The sequence below is a fragment of the Somniosus microcephalus genome, chromosome 3 (assembly GCF_052327205.1).
Source record: "Somniosus microcephalus isolate GS21.2 chromosome 3, FLI_Smic_1.0, whole genome shotgun sequence".
Taxonomy (NCBI): Eukaryota; Metazoa; Chordata; class Chondrichthyes; order Squaliformes; family Somniosidae; genus Somniosus; species Somniosus microcephalus.
In genome coordinates, this window is record NC_140989.1 from 206,737,799 (window position 1) to 206,756,917 (window position 19,119).

A 19,119-nucleotide genomic window follows, 5' to 3' on the forward strand; every position below is an offset into this window, starting at 1 on the left:
TGTCTGGAATCAGAGCCCGATAGTACAGTGTGTCTGTGGTATCAGAGCCCTATAGTACAGTGTGTCTGGTATCAGAGACCTATAGTACAGTGTGTCTGGTATCAGACGCCTGTAGTACAGTGTGTCTCGCATAGAGCCCTATAGTAGAGTGTGTCTGGTATCAGAGACCCAGAGTACAGTGTGACTGGTATCAGACCCCTGTAGTACATTGTTACTCGTACCAGAGCCCTGTAGTACAGTGTGACATGTATCAGAGCCCTATAGTACAGTGTGACTGGTACCAGAGCCCTATAGTACAGTGTGACTAGTATCAGAGCCCTGTAGTACAGTGTGACTGGTACCAGAGCCCTATAGTACAGCGTGACTGGTATCAGAGCCCTGTAGTACAGTGTGACTGGTACCAGCAGAGCCCTATAGTACAGTGTGACTGGTATCAGAGCCCTGTAGTAGTGTGTCTGGTATCAGAGCCCTATAGTACAGTGTGTCTGGTATCAGAGCCCTGTCGTACATTGTGTCTGGTATCAGAGCCCTCTAGTACAGTGTGTCTGGTATCAGAGCCCTATAGTACAGTGTGTCTGGTATCAGAGCCCTGTAGTACAGTGTGCCTGGTATCAGAGCCCTATAGAACAGTGTGACTGGTATCAGAGCCCTATAGAACAGTGTGACTGGTATCAGAGCCTGTAGAACAGTGTGTCTGGCATCAGAGCCCTGTAGTACAGTATGTCTGGTATCAGAGCCCTGTAGTACAGTGTGACTGGTATCAGACCCTTATAGTACAGTGTGCATGGTATCAGAGCCCTATAGTACAGTGTGTCTGGTATCAGAGCCCTATAGTACAGTCTGTCTGGTATCAGAGACCTATAGTACAATGTGTCTGGTATCAGACGCCGGTAGTACAGTGTGCCTCATATCAGAGCCCTATAGTACAGTGTGTCTGGTATCAGGGCCCTATAGAACAGTGTGTCTGGTATCAGAGCCCTATAGTACAGTGCGTCTGGCATCAGAGCCCTGTAGTACAGTGTGCCTGGTATCAGAGCCCTATAGAACAGTGTGACTGGTATCAGAGCCCTATAGAACAGTGTGACTGGTATCAGAGCCTGTAGAACAGTGTGTCTGGCATCAGAGCCCTGTAGTACAGTATGTCTGGTATCAGAGCCCTGTAGTACAGTGTGACTGGTATCAGACCCTTATAGTACAGTGTGCATGGTATCAGAGCCCTATAGTACAGTGTGACTGGTATCAGACCACTGTAGTACAGTGTGCCTGGTATCAGAGCCTGTAGAACAGTGTGTCTGGCATCAGAGCCCTGTAGTACAGTGTGTCTGGTATCAGAGCCCTATTGTACAGTGTGTCTGGTATCAGAGCCCTATAGTACAGTGTGTCTGGCATCAGATCCCTGTAGTACAGTGTGCCTGGTATCAGAGCCCTATAGAACAGTGTGACTGGTATCAGATCCCTGTAGTGCAGTGTCTCTGGTATCAGAGCCCTATAGTACAGTGTATTATATATTAATTATATAGAATGAAGCAGGTGATGTATTACTCTTGCGAGATGTGGGAGCCGGTGGACCCCATTGAGGCTCACGGTGATTACATGTGCGACAAGTGTTTGCTGCTAGAGGAACTCCGGCTCCGTATTGAGGTGCTTGAGACCGAGCTTCAGACACTGCGACACATCAGGGAGGAGGAGAAGTTCTTGGACTCTATGTTTCAGGAGATAGTCACACCTATGAAATTAATTAATTCAGATGTAGTCCATGGTCAGGGACAGGATGGTGTGACTATGAGTGAGGCAGGTACGGGGAACCAGGAGGTAGTGTTGGAGGAGCCGCAGCCCTTGCTCTTGTCAAACAGTTTCGAGATTCTTTCTCCCTGTGAGGGCAGGAGCGGGGACTGCAGGGAGGATGAGCAACCTGGCCACAGCACCGTGGAACAGGTGGGGGGAGTAAAAAGAAATGTTGTAGGGGATAGTATCATTAGGGGGATAGATAGGGTTCTCTGCAGTCGAGAGCGGGAGTCCCGAAGGCTGTGTTGTCTGCCCGGTGCCAGGGTTAAGGACATCTCTTCTGGGCTGGAAAGAAACTTGGAGCAGGAGGAGGAGGATCCAGTTGTCATGGTCCATGTTGGTACAAATGACGTAGATAGGACAAGGAAGAAGGTTCTGTTAAAGGAGTATGAACAGCTCGGGGTCAAATTAAAAAACAATACCTCAAGGGTAATAATTATTACCTGAGCCACGAGCGAATTTGGCTAGGATAAATAAAATTAGAGAGTTAAATGCGTGGCTCCAAGACTGGTGTGGGAAAAATGGGTTTTGCTTCTTGGGACACTGGCACCAGCACTGGGACAGGAGGGAGCTGTTCCGTTGGGACGGACTTCACTTGGCCAGTGCTGGGACTAGAATCCTGGCGAATCATATAACTAGGGCTGTAGAGAGGGCTTTAAACTAATTTGTGGGGGGGAGGTTTCTAGAGAGCAAATAATAAAAATGACTACGGAGAAGGTCATAGACTTAGGTAGCAGTGGGGGAATTAAAAAACAGAGCGTGTCCGGAAGGGACAGAAGGTATGGAGTAAAAGGTAAAGTAGTAAAAGGGGAAAAAGCAGGAACTAAGTGTCACAAAACATATTTGAAAGTTCTTTATCTGAATGCACGTAGCATTCGTAACAAAATGGACGAGTTAACGGCACAAATCACTACATATGGGTATGATCTTGTGGCCATTACAAAAACATGGCTGCAGGGTGACCATGACTGGGAATTAAATATACCAGGTTATTTAACAATCAGGAAGGACAGGCAGGAAGGAAGGGGAGGTGGGGTGGCTATGTTAATAAAGGAAGGAATCACTGTAATACAGAGAAATGATATTGGGTCAAAGGATCAGGAGAGTGAAACAGTTTGGGTGGAGATACGGAATAATAAGGGGAAAAAAACACGAGTGGGCATAGCCTATAAGCCTCCGAACAGTTGCAACTCTGTTGGACAGAGTATTAATCAGGAAATAGTTGAGTCTTGTAATAAGGGAACAGCTATAATTATGGGGGATTTTAACAACCATATTAACTGGACAAATCAAATTGGGCAGGGCAGCCTTGAGGATGAGTTCATTGAGTGTATTAGGGATGGGTTTCTTGAGTAGTATGTAACTGAACGACCAGGGGGCAAGCAACCTTCGATTTGGTCCTGTGTAATGAGACAGGATTAATTAAAAATGTCCTAGTAAAGGATCCCCTTGGAATGAGTGACCATAACATGGTTGAATTCCATATTCAATTAGAGGGTGAGAAGGTTGGATCTCAAACAAGCATGCTGAGCTTGAATAAAGGAGACTATGAAGGTATGAGAGCGGAATTGATTAGAGTGGACTGGGAAAATAGATTAAAGGGTAAGACGGTACATGATCAGTGGTGTACATTTAAGGAGTTATTTTACAACTTCCAAAAAATATATATTCCACTGAGGAAAAAAGGGTGTAAAAGAAAAGATAGCCATCCGTGGCTAAGTAAAGTAATTAAGGATAGTATCCGACTAAAAACAAGGGCATATAAGGTAGCCAAATCTAGTGGGAGGATGGCAGATTGGGAAGTCTTTAAAAGACAGCAAAAAATAACTCAAAGATTGATTAAGAAAGGGAAGATAGATTATGAAAGTAAATTAGCAAAAAAAATAAAAACAAAAACAGATAGCAAAAGTTTCTATCGTTATATAAAAAGTAAAAGGGTGGCTAAAGTAAATGTTGGTCCCTTAGAGGATGAGACCGGGAAATTAATGGTGGGAAACATGGAGATGGCAAAAACGCTGACCAATTATTTTGTGTCAGTCTTTACGGTAGAGGACACTAAGAATATCCCAACACTGGACAAACAGGGGGCTCTAGTGGGGGAGGAGCTAAATACAATTAAAATCACTAAGGAAGTGGTACTTGGTAAAATAATGGGACTCAAGGCGGCTAAATCCCCTGGACCTGGTGGCTTGCATCCTAGGGTCTTGAGGGAAGTGGTGGTAGGGATTGTGGATGCATTGGTAATAATTTTCCAAAACTCCCTGGACTCAGCAAAGGTCCCGGCAGATTGGAAAACTGCTAATGTAACACCCTTATTTAAAAAGGGTAGCAGGCAGAAGGCTGGAAACTATAGACCTGTTAGCTTAACATCTGTGGTTGGTAAAATTTTAGAGTCCATTATTAAGGAGACAGTAACGGGACATTTGGATAAACATAATTTAATAGGACAAAGTCAGCATGGTTTTATGAAGGGGAAGTCATGTTTGACAAACTTGCTTGAGTTCTTTGAGGATAAAGGGGAACCAGTGGACGTAGTGTATTTAGACTTCCAAAAGGCATTTGACAAGGTGCCACACAAAAGATTATTGCTCAAGATAAAAAATCATGGGATTGGGGGTAATATCCTGGCATGGGTGGAGGATTGGCTATCTAACAGAAAGCAGAGAGTTGGGATAAATGGTTCGCTCTCAGACTGGCAATCAGTAACTAGTGGTGTTCCGCAGGGGTCAGTGCTGGGTCCCCAACTCTTTACAATCTATATTAATGATTTGGAGGAGGGGACCGAGTGTAACATATCAAAGTTTGCAAATGATACAAAGATGGGAAGGAAAGTAGTGAGTGGGGAGGACATAAAAAACCTGCAAAGTGACATAGACAGGCTAAGTAAGTGGGCAGAGATTTGGCAGATGGAATATAATACTGGAAAGTGTGAGGTTATGCACTTTGGCAGTAATAATCATAGATCAAGTTATTATCTTAATGGCAAGAAACTGGAAAGTACTGTAGTACAAAGGGATCTGGGGGTCCTGGTGCACGAAACTCAAAAAGTTAGTATGCAGGTGCAGCAAGTGATCAAGAAGGCCAACGGAATGTTGGCTTTTATTGCTAAGGGGATAGAATATAAAAACAGGGAGGTATTGCTGCAGTTATACAAGGTATTGGTGAGACCGCACCTGGAATACTGCATACAGTTTTGGTGTCCATACTTAAGAAAAGACATACTTGCTCTCGAGTCAGTACAAAGAAGGTTCACTCGGTTAATCCCGGGGATGAGGGGGTGGATATATGAGGAGAGGTTGAGTAGATTGGGACTCTACTCATTGGAGTTCAGAAGAATGAGAGGCGATCTTATTGAAACATATAAGATTGTGAAGGGGCTTGATCGGGTGGATGTGGTAAGGATGTTCCCAATGATGGGTGAAACTAGAACTCGGGGGCATAATCTTAGAATAAGGGGCTGCTCTTTCAAAACTGAGATTAGGAGAAACTTCTTCACTCAGAGGGTAGAAAGCTGTGGAAGCTACATCATTAAATAAATTTAAAACAGAAATTGACAGTTTCTTAGAAGTAAAGGGAATTAGGGGTTACGGGGAGCGGGCAGGAAACTGGACATGAGTCTATGTTCGGAACGGTCATGGCCATGTGGGTAATGGAGCGGGCCCAGGGGCCGTGTAGCCTGGTTCTGCTCCTACTTCTTGTGTTCTAATTATGTGTTGGTTTCAGGAGATGGTCTATTCCTGTTCCTGGCTGGGGTGGAGATCACCTTTTACAGAAGGTAAGTACTGTAGAAAATATAGGGACAGTGATCTCCTGGACGAGTTTCGATTGCCTAGATGGGTCGGAGAGGAATTTTCCAGATTTTTTTCTCCCAAATTGGCCATTGGGTTTTTTATCTGGTTTTCGCCTCTCCCAGGAGATCACATGGGTTCGGGAGGGATGTAGAGTGATAGTAGATTTGAGGTTAGGATCAGATCAGCCATGATCTTATTGAATGGTGGAGCAGGCTCGAGGGGCCGATTGGCCTACTCCTGCTCCAATTTCTTATGTTCTTATGTTCTTATGTGTCTGGTATCAGAGCCCTATAGTACAATGTGTCTGGTAACAGACCCCTGTAGCACAGTGTGTCTGGTATCAGAGCCCTGTAGTACAGTGTGTCTGGTATCAGACCCCTATAGTACAGTATGCATGGTATCAGAGCCCTATAGTATGGTGTGTCTGGTGTCAGAGCCCTATATTACAGTGTGACTGGAATCAGAGCCCTATAGTACTGTTTGTCTGGTATCAGAGCCCTATAGCACAGTGTGTCTGGTATCAGAGCCCTATAGTACAGTGTGTCTGGTATCAGACTCCTGTAGTACAGTGTGTCTGGTATCAGAGCCTTGTAGTACAGTGTGTCTGGTATCAGAGCCCTCTAGTACAGTGTGACTGGTATCAGACTCCTGTAGTACAGTGTGTCTGGTATCAGACCCCTATAGTACAGTGTGCATGGTATCAGAGCCCTATAGTATAGTGTGTCTGGTGTCAGAGCCCTATCTTACAGTGTGACTGGAATCAGAGCCCTATAGCACAGTTTGTCTGGTATCAGAGCCTTATAGCACAGTGTGTCTGGTATCAGAGCCTGTAGAACAGTGTGTCTGGCATCAGAGCCCTGTAGTATAGTGTGTCTGGTATCAGAGCCCTATAGTACAGTGTGTCTGGTATCAGACTCCTGTAGTACAGTGTGTCTGGTATCAGAGCCCTCTAGTACAGTGTGTCTGGTATCAGAGCACTCTAGTACAGTGTGACTGGTATCAGACTCCTGTAGTACAGTGTGTCTGGTATCAGAGCCCTATAGTATAGTGTGTCTGGTGTCAGAGCCCTATATTACAGTGTGACTGGAATCAGAGCCCTATAGTATAGTGTGTCTGGTATCAGAGCCCTATAGCACAGTGTGTCTGGTATCAGAGCCCTATACTACAGTGTGTCTGGTATCAGAGCCCTATAGAAAAGTGTGTCTGGTATCAGAGCCCTATAGTATAGTGTGTCTGGTATCAGAGCCCTATACTACAGTGTGTCTGGTATCAGAGCCCTATACTACAGTGTGTCTGGTATCAGAGCGCTATAGTAGAGTGTGTCAGAGTCCTATAGAACAGTGTGTCTGGCATCAGAGCCCTATAGTACAGTGTGCATGGTATCAGAGCCCTATAGTACAGTGTGACTGGTATCAGACCACTGTAGTACAGTGTGCCTGGTATCAGAGCCTGTAGAACAGTGTGTCTGGCATCAGAGCCCTGTAGTATAGTGTGTCTGGTATCAGAGCCCTATAGTACATTGTGACTGGTATCAGAGACCTATAGTACAGTGTGTCTGGTATCAGAGCCCTATTGTACAGTGTGTCTGGTATCAGAGCCCTATAGTACAGTGTGTCTGGTATCAGAGCCCTATAGTACAGTGTGTCTGGTATCAGAGCCCTGTAGTACAGTGTGTCTGTTATCAGAGGCCTATAGTACAGTGTGTCTGGTATCAGAGCCCTGTAGTACAGTGTGACTCGTATCAGAGCCCCGTAGTACATTGTGACTGGTATCAGACACCTATAGTACAGTGAGTCTGGTATCAGAGCCCGATGGTACAGTGTGTCTGGTATGAGAGACCCATAGTACAGTGTGTCTGGTATCAGAGCCCTATAGTACAGTGCGTCTGGTATCAGACCCCTGTAGTACGGTGTGTCTGGCATCAGTGACCTACACTACAGTGTGACTTGTATCAAAGCCCTATAGTACGTGACTGGTATCAGAGCCCTATAGTACAGTGTGTCTGGTATCAGACCCCTATAGTACAGTGTGTCTGGTATCAGACCCCTATAGTACAGTGTGACTGGTATCAGATCCCTCTAGTACAGTGTGACTGGTATTAGAGCCCTTTAGTACAGTGCATCTGGTATCAGAGCCCTATAGTACAGTGTGTCTGGTATCAGAGCCCTATAGTACAGTGTGACAGGTATCAGAGCCCTATAGTACATTGTGACTGGTATCAGATCCCTCTAGTACAGTGCGACTGGTAATAGAGCCCTATAGTACAGTGTGACAGGTATCAGAGCCCTATAGAAAGATAGAAGATAGGAGCAGGGGTAGGCCCTTCGAGCCTGCTCCGCCATTCAATGAGATCATGGCTGATCATCCAAATTCAGTACCCTGTCCCTGCCTTCTCCCCATATCCCTTGATCCCTTTAGCCTTAAGAAATATATCCAACTCTTTCTTGAATATATTTAATGAACTGGCCTCCACCGCCCTCTGTGGCAGAGAATTCCACAGGTTCAGCACTATCTGGGTGAAGAAATTCCTCCTCATTTCAGTCCTAAATGGCTTACCCCTTATCCTTGGACTCCCCGGCCATCAGGAACATCCTTCCTGCATCTAGTCTGTCCAGGCCTGACAGAATTTTATAGGTTTCGATGAGATCCCCTCTCAATCTTCTAAACTCCAGTGAGTATAAGCCCAATCGACACAATCTCTCCTCATACGTCATTCCTGCCATCCCAGGTATCAGCCTGGTGAATCTTCGCTGCACTCATTCCATGGCAAGAACGTCCTTCCTCAGGTAAGGCGACCAAAACTTCACACAATACTCGAGGTGTGGCCTCACCAAGGCCCTGTACAACTGTAGCAAGACATCCTTGTTCCTGTACTCGAACCCTCTTGCTACGAAGGCCAACATACAACAGGCAGTGACTAGTGGGGTACCGCAGGGATCGGTCCTAGGACCCCAGCTGTTCACAATATATATTAATGATCTGGACGAGGGAATTGGATGTAATATCTCCAAGTTTGCAGACGACACAAAGCTGGGTGGGAGGGTAAGCTGTGAGGAGGAACCCGAGAAACTCCAGGATGATTTGGACAGGTTGGGTGATTGGGCAGAAGCATGGCAGATGCAATATAACGTGGATAAATGCGAGGTTATCCACTTTGGTGTCAAAAACAGGAAGGCAGATTATTATCTGAATGGCAATAGATTGAGAGAAGGGGAAGTGCAACGAGACCTGGGTGTCCTTGTGCACCAGTCGCTGAAGGTACGCATGCACTTGCAGCAGGTGGTTAAGAAGGCAAATGGTATGTTGGCCTTCGTAGCAAGAGGGTTTGAGTACAGGAACAAGGGTGTCTTGCTGCAGTTGTACAGGGCCTTGGTGAGAACACATCTTGAGTATTGTGTGCAGTTTTGGTCGCCTTATCTGAGGAAGGATGTTCTTGCCATGGAGGGAGTTCAGCGAAGATTCACCAGGCTGATACCTGGGATGGCAGGAATGACGTATGAGGAGAGATTGGGTCGATTGGACTAATACTCGCTGGAGTTTAGAAGAATGAGAGGGGATCTCATTGAAACTTATAAAATTCGAAAAGGACTAGACAGACTAGATGCGGGAAGGATGTTCCCGATGGTCGGGGAGTCCAGAACCAGGGGTCACTGTCTAAGGATAAGGGCTAAGCCATTTAGGATAGAAATGAGGAGGAATTTCTTCACCCAGAGAGTGGTGAACCTGTGGAATTCTCTAACACAGAAAGCAGTCGAGGCCAATTCATTAAATATATTCAAGAAGGAGTTGGATATATTTCTTAAGGCTAAAGGTATCAAGGGATATGGAGAGAAGGCAGGAACAGGGTGCTGAATTTTGATGATCAGCCATGATCTCATTGAATGGCGGAGCATGCTCAAGGGGCCGAATGGCCTACTCCTGCTCCTATCTTCTATGTTTCTATGTTCCTGTAGTGCAGTGTGGCTGTGGTATCAGACACCTCTAGTACAGTGTGACTGTGTCTGGTATAGGACCCCTGTAATGCAGTGTGACTGTGGTTTCAGACCCCTGTAGTACTGTGTGACTGTGGTATCAGAACATTGTAGTACAGTATGAATGTGGTATCATACCCATGTAGTACATTGTGACTGTGTCTGGTATAGGACCCCTGTAGAACAGTGTGACTGTGGTATCAGACCTCTGTAGTACAGTGGGACAGTGTTATCAGACCCCTGTAATACTGTGTGACTGTGTCTGTTATCGGATGCCTGTAGTACAGTGTGATTGTGTTATAGGGGTCTGATATCACAATGTGATTGTGGAATCAGACCACTATTGTACAGTGTAACTGTGGAATCAGACCCCTGTAGTACTGTGACACTCTGGTATTGGACACCTGCAGTACAGTGTGACTGTGGTATCACACCCCTATAGTACAATGTGACCGTGGAATTTTAACCCTGTAGTACAGCTTGACAGTTTTATCAGACCACTGTGGTATACTGTGATTGTGGTATCAGACACCTCTAATACAGTGTGACTGTGGTGTCAGCCCCCTGTAGTACAGTGTGACTGCGGTATCAAACTCCTGTAGTGCAGTGTGACTGTGATATCAGACCCCTGTAGTATAGTGTGACTGTGGTATCAGACCCCTGTAGTACAGTGTGATTGTGGTATCAGAGCTCTGTGGTAAAGGGATTAATTAAGAAGGGGAAAATTGAATGAGAGTAAGCTTGCAGGGAACATAAAAACTGACTGTAAAAGCTTTTATAGATATGTGAAGAGAAAAAGATTGGTGAAGTCAAGCGTGGGTCCCTTGCAGTCAGAACCAGGGGAATTTATAATGGGGAACAAAGAAATGGCAGACCAATTGAATACTAATTTTGGTTCTGTCTTCACAAAGGAGGACACAAATAACCTCCCAGAAATGTCGGGGAACATAGGGTAGGGAGGAACTGAAAGAAATCAGTATTTGTAGGGGAATGGTGTTTGGGAAATTGATGGGATTGAAGGTGGATAAATCCCCAGGGCCTGATAATCTACATCCTAGGGTATTTAAGGAAGTGGCCCTAGAAATAGTAGATGCATTGCTGATCATCTTCCAACATTCGATGGAATCTGGAACAGTACCCATGGATTGGAGGATAGCTGATGTTATCCCACTATTCAAAAAAGGTGGTAGAGAGAAAACGGGGAATTACAGACATCGGTGGTGGGGAAAATGCTAGAGACCATTATAAAAGATGTAATAGCAGAGCACTTGGAAAACAGTGACGGGATCTGACAAAGTCAACATGGATTTACAAACGTTAAATCGTGCTTGACTAATCTACTGGAATTTTTTGAGGATGTAACTGGTAAAATAGATAAGGGAGAACCAGTGGTTGTGGTGTATTTGGAATTTCAGAAGGCTTTTGATAAGGTCCCGCATAAGAGATTAGCGTGTAAAGTTAAGGCACATGGGATTGGGGGCAAGGTATTGACTTGGATAGAGAACTGGTTGGCAGACAGAAAGCCAAGAGTTGGAATAAACGGGTCTTTTTCCGAGTGGCAGGCAGTGACTAGTGGGGTACCGCAGGGATCGGTCCTTGGACCCCAGCTATTCACAATATATATTAATGATCTAGACAAGGGAAGTAGATGTAATATCTCCAAATTTGCAGACGACACAAAGCTGGGTGGGCATGTGTGCTGTGAGGAGGATGCCGAGAAACTCCAGTATGATTTGGACAGGTTGGGTGATTGGGCGAAAGCATGGCAGATGCAATATAACGTGGATAAATGTGAGGTTATCCACTTTGGTGTCAAAAACAGGAAGGCAGATTATTATCTGAATGGCAATAGATTGGGTAAAGGAGAAGTGCAACGAGACCTGGGTGTCCTTGTGCACCAGTCGCTGAAGGTAAGCATGCAGGTGCAGCAGGCGGTTAAGAAGGCAAATGGTATGTTGGCCTTCGTAGCGAGAGGGTTTGAGTACAGCAACAAGGATGTCTTGCTACAGTTGTACAGGGGCTTGGTGAGACAACATCTTGAGTATTGTGTGCAGTTTTGGTTGCCTTATCTGAGGAAGGATGTTCTTGCCATGGAATGAGTTCAGCAAAGATTCACCAGGCTGATACCTGGGATGGCAGGAATGACGTATGAGGAGAGATTGGGTCGATTGGGCTTATACTCGCTGGAGTTTAGAAGAATGAGAGGGGATCTCATTGAAACTTATAAAATTCTAAAAGGACTGGACAGACTAGATGCAGGAATGATGTTCCCAATGGTCGGGGATTTGAGAACAGGGGTCAAAGTCTAAGGATAAGGGATAGGCCATTTAGGACAGAAATGCGGAGGAATTTCTTCATCCATGGAGTGGTGATCCTGTGGAATTTTCTACCACAGAAGGCAGTAGAAGCCAATTCAGTAAATATATTCAAGAAGGAGTTGGATATATTTCTTAAGGCTAAAGGGATCCAGTGGTATGGGGTGAAAGCCGGGACTGGGTACTGAATTTGGATGATCAGCCATGGTCGCATTGAATGGCGGAGCAGGCTCGAAAGGCCGAATCTTCTATGTTTCTATGGTACAGTGTGGCTGTGGCTGGTATCAGTCCGCTAGAGTAAAGTTTGACTGAGTCTGGTATCTGATCCTTGTAGTACAGTGTGACTGTGATATCAGACCTCTGTAATACAGTGTGACTGTGTCTGGTATCAGAACCCTGTAGCACATTGTGACTGTGGTATCAGACCCCTGTAGTACAGTGTGACTGTAGTATCAGACCCGTGTAGTAAAGTATGACTCTGTCTGGTATCAAACACCTGTAGTACAGTGTGACTGTGGCATCAGAACCCTCTAGCAAAGTGTGACTCTGTCTGGTATCAAAAACCTGTAGTATATGTGACTGTAGTATCAGACTCCTGTAGTACATTGTGACTGTGGTATCAGACCCCTTTAGTACTGTGTCTGATATCTGAGCAATGTAGTACAGTAAGACTGTGATATCAGACACCTATAGTACATTGTTACTGTGGTATCAGACCACTTTAGTAAGCTTGACTGTGGTATCAGAACCCTGTAGTACTGTGAGACTGTGGTATCAGACCCCTGTAACACTGTGTGACTGTGATATAATGCACCTGTAGTACGGTGTGTCTGTGACTGCTATCAGACCCCTGTAGTACAGTGTGACTGTGGTATCAGACCCCTACAGTTCAGTGTGACTGTGTTTGGCATCAGAGTGCTTAGTACAGTCTGAGTGTGGTATCAGACCCCTATAGTACAGTGTGACTGTGGTATCAGACCACTGCAGCACTGTGTGACTGTGGTATCAGAACTTTGTAGTACAGTGTGATTGTGGTATCAGACCCCTGTAGTACAGTGTGACTGTGATATCAGCCCCCTGTAGTACTTTGTGACTGTGGTATCTGACCTCTGTAGTAGAGTGTGATTGTGTCTGGTATCAGATCCCTATAGTACAGTGTGACTATGGTATCACTCCTTTGTAGTTCAGTGCGACTTTGTCTGATATCAGAGCAATGTAGTACAATATGACTGTGATATCAGACCCCTATAGTATATTGTTACTGTGGTATCAGATCCCTGTAGTACAGTGTGACCCTGATATCAGGCCCCTGTAGTACAGTGTGACTGTAGTATCAGACACCTGTAGTAAAGTGTGAGTGTGGTATCGGAGCCCTGTAGTAAGTGTAACTGTGGTATCAGATCCCTTATAACAGTGTGACTGTGGTTTCAGTCCCCTGTAGTAGAGTGTGACTGTGTCTGGCCTTAGACTCTTGTAGTGCGGTGCAAGTGTTGTATCAGACTCCTGCAGTACAATGGTACTTTCATATCATCCCACTGTAGTACAGTGTGAATGTGGTAGCAGACCCCTGTAATAAAGTGTGACTGTGGTATCATAACCCTGTAGTACAGTGTGACTGTGTCTGGTATAGGACCCCTGCAGTAGTGTGACTGTGGTATCAGACCCCTGTAGTACTGTGTGACTGTGGTATCAGAACATTGTAGTACAGTATGAATGTGGTATCACACCCATGTAGTACAGTGTCACTGTGTCTGGTATAGAACCCCTGTAGTACAGTGTGACTGTGGTATCAGACCTCTGTAGTACAGTGTGATAGTGTTATTGGACCCCTGTAGTACTGTGCAACTGTGTCTGTTATCGGACACCTGTAGTACTGTGTGACTCTGTCTGGTATTGGATGCCTGTAGTACAGTGTGACTGTGGTATCACACCCCTATAGTACAATGTGACCATGGAATTTGAGCCCTGTAGTAGTGTTGTTGAGGCTGCCGCGGAACACGAATGGAGGCCGAACCAATCTGAGAAACACATGACTTTTTATTACATTATCTTGAGAGATGGCTGCTCCAGCTCCTCTCTCTGCTAAAACCGGAAGCTGAATGAGGGCGACGCCCACGCTTTTATATACACACTGAGGGCGACGCCCACTCCTTTGATATGCCTTAAAGGCAACATGCCTCTTAAAGGCAAGGTGCCTGATTTATTGTCCACGGACGGAAAAGTGGATTGCGCCCGTTTAGATGGCGATCCACCACACAGCTCCCCCCAGAATCCGCTTAGGAGGTGTGGACGAGACGGTGCGGCGGTCTAATGGGCCGGCCGAAGCGGCTCTTGTAGGACGCTGGTGGACGTGGAACGGCCAGGCGTGGAGCAGCCGAGTGTACTGGCTTGAGGGCAGGTCGGCCGCGTGGCGGTGGACGAGCTACTGGGACCTGCTCACCGGGCTCCGAGTGTGCTGGCTTAAGTCGGTCAACCGACACTTTTTCAGTCCCGTCGCCCACTTGTAGGGCGAAATATTTGTCCCCAGCCTGTAGCACTTTGTAGAGCCCGTCGTACGGGGGTTGAAGAGGTCCGCGGTGAGCGTCGTGCCGGACGAAAACGAACCGTGCCTGGTGCAGGCTTAGCGGGACATGTGAGGCGGATTCGCCGTGCTGGGCAATGGGCACCGGGACGAACTGTAGCGCCGGTGAGGCGAAGTCGTGGCGTTGCTGGTCGGCTGACCAGGGTGTCGTGGCGGTGGGCAGGAACTCGCCGGGTACGTGCAGCAGCTGGCCGTACACGAGCTCTGCTGCCGATGCGTGGAGATCTTCTTTAACCGCAGAGCGCAGGCCGAGGAGGACCCACGGGAGTCGGTCGGTCCAGGCGCCATCCTGGAGGCTGGCTCGAAGAGATGCCTTCAAGGATCTGTGGAACCGCTCACACAGTCCGTTGGCTTGGGGGTGGTACGCTGTGGTGCGGTGAATGGTCACCCCGAGATTGCGTGCGATGGCGGTCCAAAGTTCAGAGGTAAATTGCGGACCTCTGTCCGACGTCATGTCGGAGGGGACGGCGAACCGTGCGACCCAGGTGCTGACGAAGGCTCTGGTGGTTGGCAGTGGTGGTAGAGGTCAGTGGAATTGCCTCAGGCCAGCGCGTGGTGCGGTCGACGATCGTCAGCAAGTGTGTGTAGTCTTGCGACGGCGGCAGGGGCCCGACGATGTCCACGTGGATGTGGTCGAATCTACGTGAAGGGATGGTGAACTCCTCAAGGGGTGTTGCTGCACCTTGGCCCGTTGGCAGGCTAGGCAGGAGTTGGCCCAAGTATGCACATCCTTGCGAAGGCCGCGCCAGAAAAAGCGGTTGGCTACCAATTTGATGGATGCGCGGGCGCCGGGGTGGGAGACGTTGTGGAGAATCTCGAATACCCGGTGGCGCTGGGACGACGGGCCGAGGTTGAGATAGGGATATGTCGCACTTGACCGTGACTGCGGTCGGGCCGCAGGCGACGTCGGCCAGGCGTAGCCCTGGTAGGTTGGTAGGTGCGGAGAGATCAGGGTCTGTGAGCTGGTCTGCTGCGAGTTGAGCGTAGTCGACTGCCAGGTGTGCGGCGTGGATGGCGGGGCGGGAGAGGCAGTCGGCTACCACGTTGTCTCGGCCAGAGACATGTTGGATGTCCGTGGTGAACTCGGACACTGCCGCGAGCTGGCGCTGCTGCCTGGCGGACCAGGGGTCGGTTGTCTTTGCCATTGCGAATGTCAAGGGCTTGTGGTCGACAAACGCAGTGAAGGGGTGACCCTCCAGCAAAAACTGAAAGTGGCGGACCGCCAGGTACAGCGCGAGAAGCTCGCGGTCGAAGGTGCTGTACTTGACCTCCGGGGGGCGCAGTTGGCGGCTGAAGAAGGCAAGTGGTTGCCAAGCGCTGTCGACCCACTGCTCATACACGGCGCCGACCGCGTGGTCGGAGGCATCCGTGGTGAGCGCTACTCTGGCATTGGGCCGTGGGTGCGCGAGCAGGGTGGCATCGGCGAGCGCAGTCTTGGTGGAGTTGAAGGCGGCTGATACGTCTGCCGTCCATTCGACCGCCATCTTGCCGCTCCTGCCCCGGAGGGCTTCATACAGAGGCCTCATGAGGGACGCCGCTTTGGGAATGAAGCAGTTGTAGAAGTTCACCATCCCGAGGAACTCCTGGAGTCCTTTGATGGTGGTGGGGCGGGGAAATTGCTGGACGGCCTGCACCTTGGTGGGCAGGGGAATGGCCCCAGCATGGGTAATGTGGTGGCCAAGGAAATCGATCTTGTCCAGGCCGAACTGGCACTTGGCTGGGCTGAGAATGAGCCCGTGGTCGCTGAGGCGCCCGAACAGGATGCGAAGATGTTCGAGGTGTTCCTGCTTGGAGGAACTGGCTACCAGGATGTCGTCCAGGTAGACGAACAGGAACTTCAAGTCCCGAAGGACCGAGTCCATGAGCCGTTGAAATGCCTGGGCCGCGTTTTTAAGGCCGAAGGGCATCCGCAGGAACTCGAAAAGCCCGAAGGGGGTGATTACGGCTGTCTTGGGGACGTCCGCGGGGTGGACAGGGACTTGGTGGTAGCCGCGCACCAGGTCGACTTTAGAAAAGACTGAGCGGCCAGCCAGTCTAGCCGAGAAGTCCTGAATGTGCAGCACAGGGTACCGATCAGGGGTGGTGGCATCGTTAAGGCGGCGGTAATCCCCGCAGGGGCACCAACCCCCACCTGGTTTGGGGGCGATGTGGAGTGGGGAGGCCCAGGGACTATTGGAGCGGCGAATGATGCCGAGCTGTTCCATAGTGGCAAACTCGGTCCGCGCAATCTCCAGTTTGGCGGGGTCCAGCCTACGGGCGTGGGCGTACACTGGGGGGCCTGTAGTGGGGATGAAGTGTTCCACCCCGTGTTTGGCGACCTCCGCAGAGAAGGTCGGGTTGGTGAGGGCCGGAAATTCGGCCAGAAGTGCCGAGTAGTCATCCGTGGCCCGGGCGTGGCACTGTGACGCCATGTCGGCGGGTTGACGGGGGGCCATGGCGCCCAGGATGGGGGGGACATGGTGTTCATGTCCACGAGGCGGTGTCGAGGGATGTCTACCAGTAGGCTGTGTGCGCACAGGAAATCTGCGCCGATGAGGGGGGAGAGTACCTTGGCAGTAATGAACTCCCATCGGCAGCAGCGACCAGCAAGGTCGAGGGTGACTGTGCGGGTGCCGTACGTCCAGATGTCCGAACCGTTAGCAACAGCCAGCGCCTGTCTTCGTTCGCCCTTTTGGATGTCAAGGGCGGAGGCCGGGATAATGCTGTGCTGAGCTCCAGTGTCGCACAGGAACCGGCGGCCGGTTTTGTCATCCGTGACGTACAGCAGGGAACCTGCGTGGCCCACGGCCATCGCGGGGGCTGGTACGGGGGCAGACTTGAAGGAGCAGGGAGGTGTGCACCGTTGTGCCCTGGCGCCAAACCGTGCGTGGTAGTAACAGTAGCCCGGGTTTGTGGGGCGCGAAGGCCCCGTAGGCCCCGTGGCTGGGCCTTGTGGCCGGTGAGGGGCGCGCCCAGGCTGTGGCTGCCAGGTCCGGAGCGACGTCGCAGCTGGAGTGAGCGGACAGCAGCTTGTCGGCCTCGTCGGCCAGGGCTTCTAGGTCCGTGAGGCCGGACGCCACGATCGCTGGGCGGATGCTGGGAGGTAGCTGGCGGATGAACAGCATGCGGAAGAGGGACCCGGGTGGGCTCTCGTCGGTGAGTGAGAGCATGTGGGAGAGGAGGTCTGACGGTGAGGCGTCACCGAGGCCTGGAAGGTCGAGGAGGCGGCAGTTTCGCTGGTATGTCGAGGTCGTAAACTTTTTAAGGAGCGCGGCCTTAAGATGTGCATACTTGCCCTCCTCTGGTGAGTTCTGCAGCGCTATCCAGACCTTCGTGACTGTGGAGCTACCGAGTGATGCGACGAGGTAGTCATACTTCGTCCCATCTGTGGTAATGTGTCGCAGCCGGAATCGGGACTCAGCTTGGAGGAACCAGGCTCCGGGCTGGTTTTCCCAAAACTCCAGCAGTTTCACGGAAACTGCGTTCGTGTCCGCCATTGCAGTGCTTGGAATACGTTCTGAGCGTCGGGGTCACCAATGTTGAGGCTGCCGCGGAACACGAATGGAGGCCGAACCAATCTGAGAAACACATGACTTTTTATTACATTCTCTTGAGAGATGGCTGCTCCAGCTCCTCTCTCTGCTAAAACCGGAAGCTGAATGAGGGCGACGCCCACGCTTTTATATACACACTGAGGGCGACGCCCACTCCTTTGATATGCCTTAAAGGCAACATGCCTCTTAAAGGCGAGGTGCCTGATTTATTGTCCACGGACGGAAAAGTGGATTGCACCCGTTTAGATGGCGATCCGCCACACAGTGACAGTTTTATCAGACCACTGTTGTATACTGTGATTGTGGTATCAGACACCTCTAGTAGAGTGTGACTGTGGTGTCAGCCCTCCGTAGTACAGTGTGAATGTGGTATCAGAAACATGTAGTACAGTATGACTGTGGAATCAGATCCCTGTAGTACAGTGTGAAAATGGTTTCAGTCCCCTGTAGTACAGTTTGACTGTGGTAGCATACCCCTGCAGTACATTGTGACTATGGTATCTGATACCTGTAGTACAGTGTGACTGTGGTATGTGAACCCTATTGTACAGTGTGATTGCGGTATCTGACCACTATTATACAGTATGACTGTGGAATCAGACCCCCGTAGTACAGTGTGAAATTGGTATCAGACCCTTGTATTTCTGTGTCTGGTATCAGATCCCAGTAGTTCCATGTGACTGTGGTATCACACCCCTATAGTACAATGTGACTGTGGAATTTGAACCCTGCAGTACAGTGTGACAGTTTTATCAGACCACTGTGGTATAGTGTGACTGTGGTATCAGACACCTCTAGTACAGTATGACTGTGGTATCAGCTCCCTGTAGTACAGTGTGAATGTGGTATCAGGCCACCGTTGTACAGTGTGACTGAGGTAGCAGTCCCGTGCAGTACATTGTGACTATTCTATCTGACATCTGTAATACAGTGTGACTGTGGTATGTGAACCCTATAGTACAGTGTGACTGTGGTATCTGACCACTATTATACAGTATGACACAATGTAGCACAGGGCTCTGTTACCACAGTCACATGCTACTACAGGGGGCTTATACCACATACACTCTGTACTACAGGGGCTGATACCACAGTCACACTGTACTACAGGGGTCAGATACCAGACACAGTCACACTCGACTA

The 19,119-nt window shown here is 48.9% G+C and overlaps 1 protein-coding gene across 1 annotated transcript in view; it reads left to right on the forward strand.

Moving 5' to 3' along the window:
- LOC147121682 (putative voltage-dependent R-type calcium channel subunit alpha-1E) overlaps positions 1-19,119 on the forward strand; it is a 1,254,166-nt gene that overhangs the window by 234,593 nt on the left and 1,000,454 nt on the right. The window lies entirely within an intron of this gene.